A 17,934-nucleotide genomic window follows, 5' to 3' on the forward strand; every position below is an offset into this window, starting at 1 on the left:
TGAGTATTTCAATATTTTTCTTCTACTTTTAAGACCATTTCTAAACAATCACAATGATTTTCTCTTTTGGCAAATATCTTCACATGCCTTAAATTGTCAATAACCATTTAATTACTTGAACTGAAGATAAAGGATATGAAGGGACGTTGATAAAATGTAGACTGCAATGAAAAGTGGTCAGATAATAGAAGATACTCCAGGCAATCAGAATAATCACTGAATCTGACAGTGATATATATATATATATATATATATATATATATATATATATATATATATATACACACACACACATGTATATTTTTAAACCACTTTCTTCTGGATTTTGATGAGCTTCCCATTAAGTAAATATTAATTGGGTGTAGGATAACTCTATACCATTAGGTGCTATGTCCACAATTCCGGGGGAGGGGGGTTTCCTATAAAGGCAGAATTATTGGTCAGGAAATGACCTTGATATCACCCTGTTCAACCAAGTACCTCATGCTTCAATTCAAAATGCCTATTTCCTCGAAAGGTCATTCCATTTGCAAAACAAGAACAATGTACCCTATACAAATGCAACCCATCAAATTTCAGAAACCTCCAACTTAGAGATGTTCACTGCTTTTCTCTTGTTGTCTTAAAGGAAATCGATGGTTTTCATCTGAAGAAATGTAATAATGTAGTTTTTTTGTGCTGCAGATGTAAGAATTTTTCTGGAAGACGGTCATTATTTTTGATGTTAGGTGAACTCAGCATTAGCTGACTGGTTTACTAGTGTTCACTGTAAGCTCCATGAATACAAGAAACACATCTCTTCATTTTGATATCCCCAATACCTCTGGCACAGCTGATACATAACAGGTGCTTAATAAGGAATTTATAAAGAAACAATGAGGAAGAAAAGAATGGATGTTTAGGTTTAAATCTTTGTTCTCCATTTCCCATATTCTCGGGATTCCATCCACCACCTCCTCATTTTGTATGTTCAAAAGGGTTCTGGAAAATGTAATGGCAATGAATGGATTCCTCCTTGTGAAGTTTTCTGACAACCGTGAGCTGCAGATCTTACATGCCTTACTGTTCTTGGTGACGTACCTATTGGCCTTGTCAGGTAAACTCATCATCACCATCACCACACTGGATCAGGCTCTCCAAACCCCAATGTATTGCTTCTTGTTTTTTTATTTTTTTTATTGATTTTGTAAAAATATTACATTAAAAAAATATGAGGTCCCATTCAACCCCACCACCCCCACCCCACCACTCCCCCCAGCAACATTCACTCCCATCATCACGACACATCCATTGCATTTGGTAAGTACATCTCTGGGCATCTCTGCACCTCATGGTCACTGATCCACATCATTGATGTGGACCAATGTGTTACTTCTTGAAGCGCCTCTCCCTCCTCAACATCTCCTTCATTTCTGGCATGGTCCCACAGACCATTGATAGTTCTCTGAAGGATGAAGGCTGTATTTCCCATGGTCAGTGAGTGCTTCAAGTTTTCTTCTTCACCTCCCTGGCCTAGTCTCACCAAGATGTCTCAAGATCGCTACACAGCCATCTGCCTCCCACTGCACTATGAGGTCATCATGGATCCTGGTACCTGTTGGGGAGCCATGACAGCTGTATGGTTGAGTGAGTCTGCCTCTGGAATCCTGTACACAGCAGCCACATTCTTCCTCACATTCTGCAGGGCAAAAATCATCCACCAGTTCTTCCGTGACGTGCCCCACCTGCTGAAGCTCTCCTGCTCCGATTATATTGGAGTGACTGGGGTGATTGCTTTCATTTCTCTGATGGCATTCATTTACTCCATCTCCATCATCATCTCCTACATCTACACTCCACAGCTTTAAAAGTGCTATCTGCTGAGGGGCGATCCAAGGCCTTCTCCACCTGCCTGCCTCATCTCATTTTTGTCTTATTTTTCCTCTCTACAGGCATCTTTGAGTTTGTAAAGCCAATTTCAGATTCTCCAACTGCTTTTGATCTTATTGTTTCTATCTTTTATTCTGTCTTATCTCCAACATTCAACCCTATTATCTACAGTCAGAAGGGAGCTTTGAGAAGGTTACTGCTGGGTGAGAAATTCCCTGGGAAAAAAGCATCTTCATCCTGTTGTGGATGATCGTCCAATATTATATAAAAAGAACTTTTGGAATAATGGAATTCTTTCAATACGTGGCATTGAAGGAAAGCAATAGTATTTTTCCTATAGATTAAACGTATAACATAATCATTGTTTTTGGGGAAACTCTTCCTATGATTTCATGATTTTAGTCATTGAACCAAGTTTTTTCTTTTTTTAAAAATTGAGACAAAATAAGCAATTATAATTTTTAAAACATAGGTTCAGTAATTCCCTTTCCCTCCCAATACATATAGATAAAAAGATACATACACCCACTGACAATCGAAAGCACCCATTTTCTTGTACTTGGAGTGGAAAATAATGCAACACTAATCAGAATTAAAAGATGATAATTTAACCACAATCCCACAACCAAAGAAACCAACTCTTTTCATTTCAATCACTTTTTTTTAAATACCCATTTTACTTAGTGTTATACATTCCAGTTTTGTATATTGGATCAAATTTATGTACTATTACTATGTATAGGTATATTTAACCATTATAACTATCACATTTTCATAGTATTTTTTTTCATTATAGTGCATTTAGCCATTCACCTTTTTATTTAGATAAGTTTTTTCCAATTTTTGTCTCATAAATAATGTTGAAAATTAAGTGTTTTTCTTCTTAATTCCAATAAATGGTGCTGCTGAATTAGAGTATAAAAGGTTCCAGTCTTTTGAACCCCATATTTCTTAAAAAAAAAAAAAAAACCAGTAAATCTTTTTATGTGGCCATGAAAAATACATGGCCATGTAACATCTCCTCTGTGTCCTTATGATTTTATTAATTTATGCAACACATATTCACAGAGAACCTATTCAATGATTCAAATCATAATAGGCACATGAATACAAAGGTACATCCAATACATGCAACATGGTATATTGTAGTAATGTTTATTTTCTGCTATTGCACAAAATGATTACCTTTCACATTTTTTTTTGAAATTGAGATTAAGCAAGTTTGTAATTATTCATGTCTGCTTGATATTAATGTTTAATTTTACATATTTTTGTTTCACTGATTTTATTAAAAATTTTATAAATATCAGAACATTGTCTTTAGATTGGCAAAAATCATTTTTTTCAATCCCTCTTTAATTCTGTTTCTCAAGCTAGATTCTTCTATGGAAACCTTATATCTAAAATGTTAAATACATATTTTTTAAGGTTGTGGCAACAGTGCTTAACCAGTTCAGGCTATCAAGACTTAACAGAAATCTACAATTGTAAAAGTATTAAATCCACTTGCACTGACTTATAAATCATATTATTTTCTTTTTTATTTTGTACATTAATTCAACATTTCAACACAATTTCTGAAATATTTCTTTTATTATTTTATTTAGTCTTCTTTATCACAAAAAGAACATACCTGTTTTTCTCTTCCTATCATTTTAATTCTTTTCATTAATTTGTATTTAAATATTTATACTTGTAAAAGAGTATTTAATTATAGTTTATTGCAATAATTTGGGTAGTATAACTTTTCATATGTCTGTAAAATATTTTATTGCCTTATATTCTTAATTTAAAAGTTAAGTTTAATGTATTTATGCATTCAAATACATATCATTTGATTTCATCATCATTCATCCACTTACAATTTATAAACTAGCTTGAGAAATGCTGTGCTCTTTGAAATTTTTAGTTTATTTTCATCCATAATAACTAAAATATTTTTGCTTACACCAAATAAAATTTTGTTAATTCTCTTTGTAGAAGTAACTCACATTTCTCCATAGACTTACTCTATGATTTTACATTTCTGTTGCTAATAAGAATAGATTACAGAGGTTCTATGCATTCTTCTGATATCCCCTCAGATAGGATAAATTGGGGGTATATTTGAGAATAGAACTTGTCACTTCCAATCTAGGAAAAACCACATCAAAATTAACCAGGCTGCACTGTATGGTCAAGCCCAGGTTTACTTGCCTGAGCTGACTCAACCCTCTATGGGCTTTGCTGCTGAGTTGATAGTTATGGCCCCATGGTGCCTGCTATGGAAGGGAAAACTGGAGATGGACAACTTCAGCCTCACAGTAGTGTTTGGAGACACAGGTTTATGCCTCCAGCAGACGCCAAGGAGAGACTTAGTCAGCAAGTGAACACCACCAGAGTCTGGTCAACCAAGAGTGGTAAAGTCTTGAATTATTTGAGTGGAAGATATCATCTGCCAATGCCAGAAGAGTAAGCAGCAACCAGGCATCCAAAGGATAAATATTTGCATTATCATAAAGAGAAATTGTGATGGAAACATGAGTTTCCCTGTGGTTCCGTAAACCTGCAAGGTATATTACATTAGATTTTTAAGTCTGAAAGTCTTTTTCAAGGTGATGATTTCTTCTCCCTGGGCCCCCATGGAGACCCACCCATTCCACTGGCTTCCCCAAAAGCCATTTTCTTAGTTCCACCCTCATCAAGCATCTGGCTGGTGACCAAGGTCCAGATCTCACTCTCAAAGTACTTTGGGATGATGGTCATATCTTCTCTGACCTCTGTGGTAAAGGCGTAACCTTTCTAGTACAGTGAAGTGAAAATCACATCCTCCCCAACTTTTGGCATATAGGCCTAACCCTCTCAGAACAACAGGTTAGCAAACTGACCTTCCTTAATCCATAGGGAACAGGTCCACCACTTTCAGGCCTATGGGTGGTGACCTTAACCTCCCTAATCCTTGGGGAATGGGCTCCAACCTATCTGTACCTTGGGGTGGGAAAACTCTCCCTGAAGAGCAGTGGGAACATCCACCCTCTTCAACTGCTGGGGCAAACTCGCCTCTCCATAAACAACAGTGAGGTTCCTCCCTTGACCCAAGGGGAGCGCTTAATTCCAGATCTCATCTTCCAAGCTATTTCCCCTTCTACCCTTCCTTTATTTGCTTTATTTATATTTTTAATGTTACATTTAAAAAAATGAGGTCCCCATATACCCCCAAACCCCCTCACCCCACTCCTCCCCCCATAACAACAACCTTCTCCATCATCATGAGACATTCATTGCACTTGGTGAATACATCTCTGAGCACCGTTGCATCTCATGGTCAATGGTCCACATCATAGCCCACACTCTCCCACAGTCCACCCAGTGGAGCATGGGAGGACATACAGTGTCCAGTAACTGTCCCTGCAGCACCACTCAGGACAACTACAACACCCAAAAATGCCCCCACATCACATCTCTTCCTCCCACTCCCTACCCCTAGCAGCCACCATGGTCACTTCCTCCACACCAATGCCACATTTTCTTCGATTACTAATCACAACAGTTCATGAATACTATATTAGTAAGTCCACTCTAATCCATACTCTATTCCTCCATCCTATGGACCTTAGAAGGGTTGTGTCCACTCCATATCTATATCAAGAGGGGCCTTAGATTCCACATGGATGCCAGATGCAATTCTCCTGCTTTCAGTTGTAGGCACTCTTGGATCCCTGGTGTGGTGGTTGACCTTCTTCACCTACATGTTAGCTGAGTGGGGTAAGTCCAATAAAGCAGAGTGTAGGAGTTGCAAGTCTGCTGAGGCTCAGGGCCTGGCTATCACATGGTCAGTCCAGAGACTCAGGTCCCCTGGGTATACACTAAACCCCAGCACCAACTACAGATCCATTAAAAGTAACAGGAGAGGTTTGTGGACAAAGATCACATCTGAGTCCAGCTCCATCACACAGAAACACAAATTCCAAAGTAGGGCCAACTGACATGGCACTGAACTCCATCTGCTGTGACCATAGAACCTGTGGGTCTCTGTAACCCTCAGAAGAACTAATACCTGGGGTTTTATCTACTTTATCTGTCTCTGGGACTCTGCTGAGTTGTGCACAATGGCAACCCCTCTGATAAACTCCCAGCTCTTTTTGGAGACCCATAGCCATATAAACTCATTTGTCTTTCCATTTCTCCTTTTATTCAGTCTTTTAGTTCAAGCTGACAGTGGTTTTGCTCATATAGCACTCTCAAAAATTTGTTGGTTTAACATGCAAGAAGCAGGCATCCAAGCCTTCAGACATTAAAACTTTCCCAAGTTTTTCAATCCTGTATTTTCAATCCTGGTTTATCAGTTCCATGTTTAGTTAGGTCCTCAAATGGTTTACTATCATCTGGGGGCCTGATTTCCAGAGACTTAGAATTTCCATAATCAGTTTCTGGTTTAGTGGTGCTGAACAATTCAATTTTCAACTTATTTTTCTCATCCAGCATTTTACCATAAGCTGCAAGGAGAAGACAAATAACATTCTCTGAGTTTACTTTGGAAAGTTCTTCAGCTAAATGCCTAGGCTTGCCATTTTCATATTCTGCCCTTCATAAAACATCAGGAGATAATCTTGCTAAGTTCTCTGCAACTTTACATCATGAATTGCCTTTCCTCCAATTTCCAGGAATAGTCTCATCATTTACTTCTAAGTCCTCATAAAAAGTCTCTTTAGTATCCACATTTTTACCAACATTCTCACCAAAACACTCTAGGCCTCTTCCATCAATCACCTCACAATTATTTCCTTCTAAGTCCTTACCAAAAATAACTTTAGACTCCATATTACTTTTACCAATAGTCTCTTCAAAGCAATCTAGTCCCTTTCCATCAAACATCTCACAACTCTTCCAAAAAATTCTCTTACCCAGTTATAAAATCATTCCAGAATTTTGGCAATTGGAAAAACATGACTTCACAATTTGGTATTAATTCTGTGTTGGTCAGCAAAAGTGGTGCTGGAAATCAGTTGGTGTTTATCAGGGTATTTGTTTGGGGTAGAATCTCAAGTCACAAGGCCATAAAGAGTAAATTACTTCTCTCACTAAAGTCTGTATCTATGTGTTGGAGCAAGATGGCTGCCAGTCTCTGAAGGGTTCAGCTTCTTCTTCAGGCCCTGTGAACCCACCTTCTTCTGGTCTCAGCTGTAGACTGGTGTAAGGCTTGTTTGTCTCTCTACCAGGGCTCTTCCTGGGCTCAGCTGCTCTGTTCCCTCCACAAGGTCAGCTGTACACTATCTGGCTCTCTCTTCCTAGGGCCTGTACCATGTTTATAGACTGTCTCTATTCCTCTGCATTCTTCTCCTGTGTATTTACTTTCCAGGGCTCCAGCATCAAAACTCCAACTAATTCCTTGGTTTTGTTGTTTTCTCTGTAAGTCCCTGCCTACCTAGGGGGTGAGTACTGAACATCCTACAGATGTGACCTAATCAAATCTTAATCATTATTTGATCAAGTAAATGTGAAACCCCAAATTTAATACAATCTAATACACCAAGAGGAACAGAACAGCTTATAAACATAATCCAACATCTAATTTTGGAATTCATAAATAATACCAAACTGCTACACTAGCTATTAGAGAAAGAAATGCAATCAAAATGACAATGAGATACCATCTCAATTGCATAGAATGACCATTATTTAAAAAACAGTAAACAACAAATGCTGGATGGAGAAACAGGAGCACTCCTTCACTGTTGATGGGATTGTAAATTGGTACAGCCTATGTGGAAGACAGTTTGTTGATTCTTCAGGAAGCTAAATATAAAACTGCCATATGATCCAGCCATTCCTCTACTAGGAATATATCTAGAAAAACTGAAAACTGTGACATGAACAGACATCTGCTCAACGATCTTCATTGCAGCATTACTTACAATTGCCAAAAGAAGGAAACAGCCCAAATGCCCATCAGTCAATGAATGAATAAACAAAATGTGGCATATATATGTAATGCAATACAATGCTGCAGAACGAAGAAATGAAATTGGGACACATTCGATAACACGGATGAATCCTGAAGACATTATCCTAAGTGAAATAAGCTAGACACAAAATGACAAATATTGCATAGTCTCACTAATATGAACTAAGTATGGAAAGTAATGCATGGAGTTAAAACCTAGTATATAGGATATTAGGAAATGAGAGGAGGACTGAGAAGGGGAACAGATGCTAAGATGTGTGGAAGTTTTAATTAACTTGATTGTAAAAGTGTGGAAATGGATAGAGTTGATGGTAACACATTACAATGAGTAGAACTAATGCAGTTGGTTTATAAAAGGGATTGTAGCTGGAAAGTGTAGTCCAGGGATATAAATGTTAATTGAAAGAGAGCAAGGGAATAATTTGGGACTGAATAATGCAGTAAACCCAGATGTGGTTGAGGATTGTTCTTGGTGGTATAAATACAAGACTGTCTTTCTATGAACTTGAACAGATGTACATCACTATTGCATGGTGGTGAGAAAGTGGAGAAGCATGGGAAAAATACAATTAATGTAATCTATGGACTACAGGTAACATCAGTACTGTAATATTCTTCATCAATGCCAAAGATAGGAGGATATGGAAAAATCATGCCAAATATATGTTATGGACCATAGTTAGTGGTAATATTCTGATGATATTATCTTATAATCTATTACAAATGTTCCACAATGGTGTGGTGTGTTGGTGAAGGAGTGTTGTATGGGAATTATGCACATGTGCATGATTGTTTTCTAGGCTCACAATTTCTGTAATAAAAATGTGTTTCCAAAAAATGTCAAATTTCTTGCAAAATATTCTAAGAATATATCTTATAGTACACTAGTTAATAATAGTATGAATAAAAAGGGCTAAAATACCAGATAAGAGTGAATAATAGGATAATAAAAGAATAAAATGTGAAACTATGCCAATATTTTTGAAAAATTAGTTGATATGACTTATTAAGTAAGAAGAAAAACAGAACCTGCTGCTAACATATGCAATCCAAGAATGCTTCCACCTTTCAGCTTTGCACCTTTTGTTTACTCTACTAGGAAAGGTCTTCCCCAATTGTCCCCTTGGTTTATTCCTTTTCTTAAGCTTTCTTTTTACATATGGTATTAATAGTAAAGGCTGTTCTGTACCAGACAATTGCTTCCCGCCCTGTCTCTCTCATTTGCTCTTTCTTCATCTCTAAAGTCTGTGATCATTTAAAATCTCACATGTTTGCATGTTTATTGTTAATGATTTCTTTCCCACTAAGTTCTCTGAGGATGGAAATTTGTAGAGTTTATCACTTCTGGATTTCCCATTGAGGTTCAAATAAATTAAATTGAATGATAGATCAACACAAATAATCCCATTAAAGACTCTGAATCCAGTTATTTTGTGCCTGTGATGTATTCTTCGTTTCCTCTACAGCAGAATTTTATGGTGGAGGATGAAACTGTTTACACAACATTCTTTATATGGGGGATGAAGTTTTAGGTCAGGATGATAGTTACATTGAAGAACTATTTAAAAGTTAAAATGGAAAAGTACACAGGGATAGAGAATGTGGGTTTAAAAATGATGAGATTTTTGTGGAGCTGGTAAATGCTTTTGGTCAACAAAATGTTGGGGATGATGATGATGGTGGTGGTGGAGATGATCCTGATGAAAGAGAAGGTAAACAGAATGATCTAGAGGTTACTGGGATGACAAAGAAAGCCATCCACCTTGGAAATTTCCTTCTGATTAAACTTTTTAAGCCAATTCCTCAATGTTTCCAGGTAAGTGTACAGCCAACGAACTGAAGGAAAGGTTAATAGAACTCACCATGGAGCAGCTCCCAGGAGTGCTTCCTCCTGAATGTTTCCCAAATATAGATGGGCAAATGCTCGATTTATTCAGAGGAGCCAAGCTTACATTAATTCCATACCCTTTTGTAGGTGATGTTTTAAAAGGACTGCCTCCTACATTCTTGTCAGGTAACGCCCCCGCTCATAAGCAGAAGAACACAGCAACAGCTCCAGTCAACCAGCCTGTGGGCCAGTGTTACCAGCACTTGGAGCGAGCAGTGGGGTTTGCTGCTGCCCTCACTGCTGAGAGGATAAAGACCCCACACACAGCTCCAGAGGCCATGGAAGTGGACTCCCCAATGACAGCAGCAGACCCAGCACCCATACCAGTAATGCTCAGGAATCGAAGGTCAAGGAGAGTAATAGAAACAGGAACTGAAACAGGTGGAAAGAATACTGAAGAAGAAGAAAAAAAGGCTGAAACTTCCAGCTCCACTGAGGCACATTCTTTGTGTCAAACACCAATATAGTTGAAGCCAAATATTGAACCTTCTGAGAATGTGGAATGCAGTGGTCCCCAGGTCTCTATGTTCAGAGTTCTTATTGGTACTGGTTATGACAATTTCTGTGCCATTGTGAGATTAACTGGGACCAAATATGTAGACAGGTTTACGAGTTTAGAGTCAAAGCATCCAGTGTCAGAGCTACAACTCCTGCCAAAGATGTTGATCCTCCTCCATGAAAGAAGAAAAGGAAATGCTGGTTGTGGGCTGCACATTGCAGAAAGATACAACTGAAAAAGGATGACTCCTCTAAACATATTTACAGCAGTCAATCCTATAATCATCCATGACAGCCCATGTGATACCGCACAATTGTTTGATTATTTTTGTCAGTGTAGTTTGCAATGTCAAAACCACTTCCCTGGATGCCATTGCAAGGCATAGTGTAGCACCAAGCAGTGCCCATGCTGTGCAGTAGTTGAAGAGTGTGACCCTGACCTCAGTCTTACTGTTTCTGATCACAGGGACAGTAAAAATGTGTCCTTCAAGAGCTGTAGCCTTCAGAAGGGCTCCAAAAAGCATTTACTACTGACACCATTTGCTTTTGCAGTCTGGGTGATTTTCTTCAAAAGATCAAAGATCCTGTACAGAAAAAATGAATTCATTTCTGAATACACTGGAGAGATTATTCCTCAAGATGAAGCAGACAGAAGAGGGCAAGTATATCATAAGTATACGTGCAGCTTTCTGTTAAACTTGAATAAAGATTTTGTAGTGGATGCAAGCTGCAAGGGTAACAAAGTTTGCTTTGCAAATCATTCAGTAAATTTAAACTGCTATGCAAAAGTTATGAGGTGTAGAGGCAATCCAAAAAGGGGCATTTTTGCTGAAAGAGCCACCCAGGTGTGTAAAGAGCTGTACTTGATTCCAGATACAGCCTAACTGATGCCCTGAAGTTCATGGGCATTAAAGGATATACCTTCACACCCTAGCCTCCCCCTCCTCCTCTGAAATGACTGTCTTAGCTTCAAGAACCTTTAGTTCTGTGGGCAATTAAGAAAAACTAAATGCTGTACTGTAAGAAAAATTTATAGTAATGAGTTTAAAAATCAACTTTTCATTGCTTTCTTACCAGGCACAAAGTATTTTTTACCAGGGAAATTTTGCAGGAATGCTGCAAATACATTTTCAGTTTTAAATAAAGAATACTTGAATTTCAAAAAGAGATGTGAGGAACTCAATAAATACTTTAAAAATATTGCAGTCAAGTCAACATCCTATATAATATAAGGAGAAACTTTGCAAATATGAAATAGGAGGTCATGTATAAAATAAAGGATTTGTACCAGACTACTGCTTTGGTGGCCTCCCCCCAAAAAATCATTTCTCCCAGTACTCATGTCCATTGCACAACACCTCTGGGCTTGGTCATGTGACAAGTTATATCAATGTGACAGATGCAAGGAGAGGCTTGATGTTGCTTGCATGCGGGTGGTGTCTGGGAAATTTTATCTTTGTATTACTCTTGGAATCTGGCCAACTAAACCTTGCAAAAATGAGAACCAAAGGATCCATTAGAGAACGAATGACCAACACTCATCTGAACTTCCAGCCAAAATCTAGCACTAACCTGCATAGAAGAGAGACAAACTGATTCCACCAAGTGGGGCAAAAGTTTAAAAAAAATGGTTTTAAGGCACTGAGTTTTGTGTGGTTTATTATACAGAGGTAGGCAACTGAAACAGACGTTTTATTAAAGCCTAGTGGAAAATATGTTTTCAGTGAGATCAAGACAGGACTGCCGAGTGTCATACTTCTATTCAACATTGTCTGATGGTTTTTGCCAGTGCACTAAGGCAAAGAAAATACAGCAAACTTATAGGGATTGGAATGGAAGAAAAAAAGTTTCCATAATCACAGAAAATAAATTTGCTTACATAGAATACCTCTAAGAACCTACACCTAAAACATTAGAAAAATGAGATAATTTAGTACCTTTCTTTCATCAAATAACCAATTTATTTCTAGATGCCAGAAACAAAGAGTGATATGTATTTCTAAATGTAATTTCCAATAACTACTGAAATAAAAATGTCCAGAAGCAAATCTAATAAAGCTTAGAAACAACATTACAGAAAATATGAAAATTTACTGAAAGACTTCTAATAATAACTAGGTAATTAAGGACATTCACTGTGGTAATGGTTGTGGAGATAATGTCTTTACTAATTTCATTTCCTTTGTTGGTATGTAGATTCACTGCAGTTCCATCTTGTACAGCAATTAAGACACTATTGTTCTAGCAAAGGATTAGGCAGAGCAGTGGAAGAGAACAGAGGATCCAGAAGAGACTCTTGTATAAATGGACATCACCAAACAACACAGTACAGAGATAATCATTTATACATATCAAGAAAAGAAAAATAAGTAGATTGAAATCTTCCTGATTTCTAATTAAAAAATCTATTTTAGTTAGAAAAAATATTTAAGTATTAAAGTCAAAATTTTACAACTTAAAAAAATAGTTATTATCTCATCAAAAACCATGGAGCAGAGAATAATTGGTATGATGTATTTAAGGTACTGAAATAGACACACTGTCAACCAAGAATTCTGTGTCTGGCAAAACTGCCCTTCAGAAATGAGAGTGAGTTCAAGGCCTTTGCAGACAGACAAACCTGATAGAATATGATACCAAAGGCCAGAATTACAAGAGCAACTAATGTTCATGCCATAATTGAGGCTTCAAAAGTACTTCCACCATCCTATCAGTCATCTAATTCAGAATGTTGGGAAAACATGGTAAAACCACTGAATTCCATGAGCTTGTGCCCTTCCTCACATTCCATTTGCTGTGAAGCACATTCAATGATCAGAAGCATGGAATACCACGACATTGGATGAGACTTTGGTAGTCCACAGTGGGTAGTTTTGGCAAAAGCACTGCATGCAGTGAAAGGAAATCTGTATCAGAATATGTATCTATTCAGGAAGATCAAAAGGCTGTACCTTCCGTGATGGAAGTGGTCTAATGTAATCAACTTGCTAACAGGTAGAAAGCTGATCATCTCAGGGGAATGCTGCCATTTGGGGTTGAGTGTGCATCTCTGCTGCTGGCAGATTGGGCACTCAGCAGTGGCTGTAACTAACCAGGTCTGCCTTGGTGAGTGCAAGTCCATGAATAATCTCCATCCCTACCACCATGGCCACTCTGTCCATGAGTCCATTAGGCCATGACACGAGTGACTGGTGAAAGAGGCCAACTGCTATCCACAGAATAGGTCATGCTGTCTGTTTGAATACTGAAATCTTCTGCTGAGGTCACCATCTGATAAGCATTCACATAAGACACAAATGCCTCCATGGTTTTCTCACATTGAAAAACATTTATCCACCGACCTGTCTCCTAGACCTTTACCAATCATGTCCCTTCCAACTCCCTGAACATGAAGTCAAACCACTGGACACATCATATAAATCAGTTCACAAGCACTTCCAGCCATTTTTTCTTCAAATAAAAATGAACAACCAGTTACCATGCTCAGGTTCTGCCCACCTGGAGGATTTCCCTTCAACACTGTCCTTCAGGGGTATCCCAGGATGGATTTTAATGCTGCATCTCTTCATTTTGGGGGTGTTCCTTTATGTCATGCAAAAATTTCTGTGAACCAGGCCCAAGTATTCCTTTTCTCAGTCAGTTGATTGTAAAAAACTGCCCAAAAGGCTGTAGTAGCAAGTTTGCAGGGACTTTAAGCGAAGTGGTAAAATAAGTCAGTTTACCTAAGGATTTGAAAAACAGAGGATAGAATAAAAAGAATATGTGGCCCTTACTTTCCTAAACTTTAATATAAGAAATATTACATATTATATATAATATATAAAATGTAGAGTACTGAATTTATGAAATTCTGTTTGGAACTCTAACCTCTTCAGACCTTCTCCTTGGCTATATATGGTATCACTAAACCCTAAAAATCCTGAGTGATAAAAATAATTCTGTATTTGGTGACCTTTTCTTCATATTTGCATTTGATTTTTGGATTCTCCTATTAAAATCCATTAATCTCTCTTCCTCTCTCAAGTATTTGAAGGTAATTTTTCCAGCAAAATAAATTCTTTATAATCTAGACTATATCACAAATAAGATTTTAAATAGGCAATTAATTTCTAAGGGGAATGAACTGTGAATTAAGATCTGGGAATATTGAACTGGTCACAGGGGTGATTGCATTATCCTTTAAATTCTCCTTTCCAGACACTATTTTTAAGAAACTAGTATTAGGGAGTGGGCAATCAAAATGCTGGGTTGAATCCTTGATTGTTGCATGATCAATATAAAGGAGAATGGTGATTAAGGAAGGCCAGTCTTAAAATTACTGGCTTTGCTATAGACCTTAGTTCAGAAGTGAGCTCAAATTCCCATTGTGGCTGGAGAGTACAACATTATGTGAGAGTCCTGGGTAAAGTTAGAAAGTAGACAGAAGACCAGTTTTAAAAGACATTATTTCCAAGAAGTAAGTAATGAATATATTACAAATATTAACTTCAAGTTTGAACAGGTTAGAAATACAGGATAGTGTTATTTGTTTTAGTTAATCTTAACTTCCTCTTGAGCCCAGAAATAGTAATTAAATATCAGCTGCTTAATCTTAGTACAAACAGGTAATTTAGGCAGTCTTTTTAGGATATATTCAGTTTACCTTCCCATGAAAATATTTAACATTGGCAGAGTCTCCCACCTATCGTTTTTTCCACAAAATGTTTTCAAGCATATGAAAGAAAAATCCATGCACGCTCCTGGGGAAGGTATTAAATCTCATGTTGGAGGTATTGTCCTTAGTCTCTGGCTTTCGGACAGTGACTTTAATTTTCCTCTTCCTCTTTTTTTTTGTCTTTATTTATTTTTTTAATGTTACATTCAAAAAATATGAGGCCCCATATATCCCCCACTCCCCTCAACCCACTCCTCCCCCCATAACAACAAACTCCTCCATCATCATGAGACATTCTTTGCACTTGGTGAATACATCTCTGAACACTGCTGCACCTCATGGCCAATGGTCCACACCATAGCCCACACTCTCCCACAGTCCACCCAGTGGGCCACGGGAGGACATACAATGTCCAGTAACTGTCCCTGCAGCACCACCCAGGACAACTGAAACAACCGAAAATGTCCCCATATCACATCTCTTCCTCCCACTCCCTACTCCCAGCAGCCACCATGGCCACTTTCTCCACACAAATGCCACATTTTCTTCGATTACTAATCACAATAGATATCAATAAGTCCACTCTAATACACACTCTATCCCTCCATCCTGTGGACCCTGGAATGGTTGTGTCCACTCTATATCTATATCTATATCTATATCTATATCTATATCTATATCTATATCTATATCTGTATCTGTATCTGTATCTGTATCTATATCTATATCTATATCTATATCTATATCTATATCTATATCTATATCTATATCTATATCTATATCATCTATATCTATATCAAGAAGGGGCTTAGATTCCACATGGATGCTGGATGCAATTCTCCTGCTTTAAGTTGTAGGCACTCTTGGATCCCTGGTATGGTGGTTAACCTTCTTCACCTACATGTTAGCTGAGTGGGGTAAGTCCAACAAACCAGAGTGTAGGGGTTGCAAGTCTGTTGAGGCTCAGGGCCTGGCAATCACATGGTCAGTCCAGAGATTCAGGTCCCCTGTTTATACTCTAAACCCCAGCACCAACTACAGATCCGTTAAAAGTAACAGGAAAGGCATGTGGACAAAGATCACATCTGAGTTCAGCTCCATCACACGAAAGCACAAACTCCAAAGTAGGGCCAACTGACATGGCACTGAACTTCATCTGCCATGACCATAGAACCTGTGGGTCTCTGTAGCCCTCAGAAGAACCAATACCTGGGGTTGTATCTACTTTATATGTCTCTGGGACTCTGCTGAGTTGTGCACAATGGCAACACCTCTGATAACCTCCCAGCTCTTTTTGGAAACTCATAGCAATATAAATTCATTTGTCCTTTTCATTTCCCCCTTTTATTCAGGTAAAAAAAGCATTTTTAACTCCTGGTATTATATGTATACTGAGATATTCTGCTTGTCTGAGCTGACTCTTTTATTCAAGGTTATTTTCTAGTCACATCATCAGCTGGTACTTGGTAGTAATCCCTCAGCACCAGGGAGTCTCATCCCCAGGAGTCATGTCCCAGGCTGGGGGGAAGGCAAACATTTACATGCTGAGTTTGGCTTCGAGACTGGCCACATTTCAGAAACACAGAGGCTCTCAGGAGATAACCCTTATGCACCCTGCAGCTCTAGGCTTTGTTCTTGTTTCAGGTGCACAGGCTTACAGGCATAGTTATTAGTATCAAGGGCTCATTGTTGGACCTTCCTTATTTTTTGGTCTTTGCTGTTGCACTTGGGGATTGTTGCTGTTCCTTTAGGGACTGTGATAGAGCTCCCCTGGCTAGGAACTCAGCACTCCCTCAGTTATTGTTTTTAATTGTAACCACTATGAAAATATCCAAACATTTTTATGAACCCTGGATATATGTCCTGGAGAACACCCTGCCAACCATGTGTCTCCTGTCAATAACATCCCACACCAGTATTCTTCCCCTGCCATTGTTGAACCTCTCTGTGATCCAAAACTTCTTCAAAAATGACGCCCAATATATTGCCAGGTTCCATTAATAGTAAAATGGAATAAGTAATGAGTTTAAAGGTTAGATATAGAATACATATTAATTTAGAAAAATTAAGGTAAAAATAAATTTGGGAAATCAAAAAATTAAAAAAATACAAATCTTTGTTTTGATGTTTTGCCTTCCATCTCTGCAATAAGTGTTGCCCTGTATGCAAATTGGCAAGGCAACTTCTTCTATCAGACAGTGACTTTTGAAAGCCAGGTTGCTGTTTGCTCTGCTGACATTGGTGGATGATGCCTTCCACTGGAATAATTCATGAGTTTACCACTCTTGGTTGACCAGACCCTAGTGGTGTTAACTGGTTACTAAGGCTCACTTTGGCATCTGCTGGAGGCACAAACTTGTGTCTCCCACATCTCCATCAAGCCTAATTTCTCAGTGGTCCACCTCCACACCCTACTGTGAGGCTAAAGTGTCCACCTCCAGTTTTCACTTCCATTGCAGGCACCATGGGGCCATAACTATCTGCTCAGCAGCAGTGCCCATAGGGGACAGAGGGCAGCTCAGGCAAGTAAACCTGAGTCCCCTGTGCTTCACCACACATCACATATTGGATTACTGTGATGTGGCTCTTTCCCTGATTGGAACTGACAAGTTTTATTCTCAAAATTATCCCCAGTTTACCCTGAGATTTTCTCAAAAAGGGGCTATCAAAATATTGCATTTAACCTCTGTAAACCTTTTACATTAAGAACACAAATATGAAATCATAGAATAAGTCTAATGAGAAATATGAGTTACTTTTACAAGGAGAATTTCCAAAATTTTATTTGGTACAAGCAACACAACTTTAGTTGTTATAGGTGAAAACAAGGTGTGAATTTTTAAAAGTACCACATTTTCTAAGTTAATTTATCAATTTTTAGTGGTTGAATGAAGTAAAAAACAAATGCAAGATACATTTGAATGTATAAGTAGATTCAAAATTTATTTTTAGAAAAGAATATGACAATAAAATACAAACTTATGAGTGCTTATACTACCAAAATTATTGCAATAGACAATAATTAAAATATACTAACTTAAATATTTAAATACAGATTAATGAAAAATAATTGAAAGGATA

At 37.9% G+C, this 17,934-nt stretch overlaps 3 pseudogenes; all 3 read left to right on the forward strand.

The window, feature by feature from the left end:
• Positions 1-999: 999 nt before the first annotated feature.
• On the forward strand, positions 1,000-2,119 carry LOC101435562 (olfactory receptor 14J1-like; annotated as a pseudogene).
• A 2,001-nt stretch (positions 2,120-4,120) lies between these two features.
• Positions 4,121-9,953, forward strand: LOC101425780 (histone-lysine N-methyltransferase EZH2-like; annotated as a pseudogene).
• A 26-nt stretch (positions 9,954-9,979) lies between these two features.
• On the forward strand, positions 9,980-11,133 carry LOC139436151 (histone-lysine N-methyltransferase EZH2-like; annotated as a pseudogene).
• The last annotated feature ends 6,801 nt before the right edge of the window (positions 11,134-17,934 follow it).

The sequence above is a fragment of the Dasypus novemcinctus genome, chromosome 22 (assembly GCF_030445035.2).
Source record: "Dasypus novemcinctus isolate mDasNov1 chromosome 22, mDasNov1.1.hap2, whole genome shotgun sequence".
Lineage (NCBI taxonomy): Eukaryota > Metazoa > Chordata > Mammalia > Cingulata > Dasypodidae > Dasypus > Dasypus novemcinctus.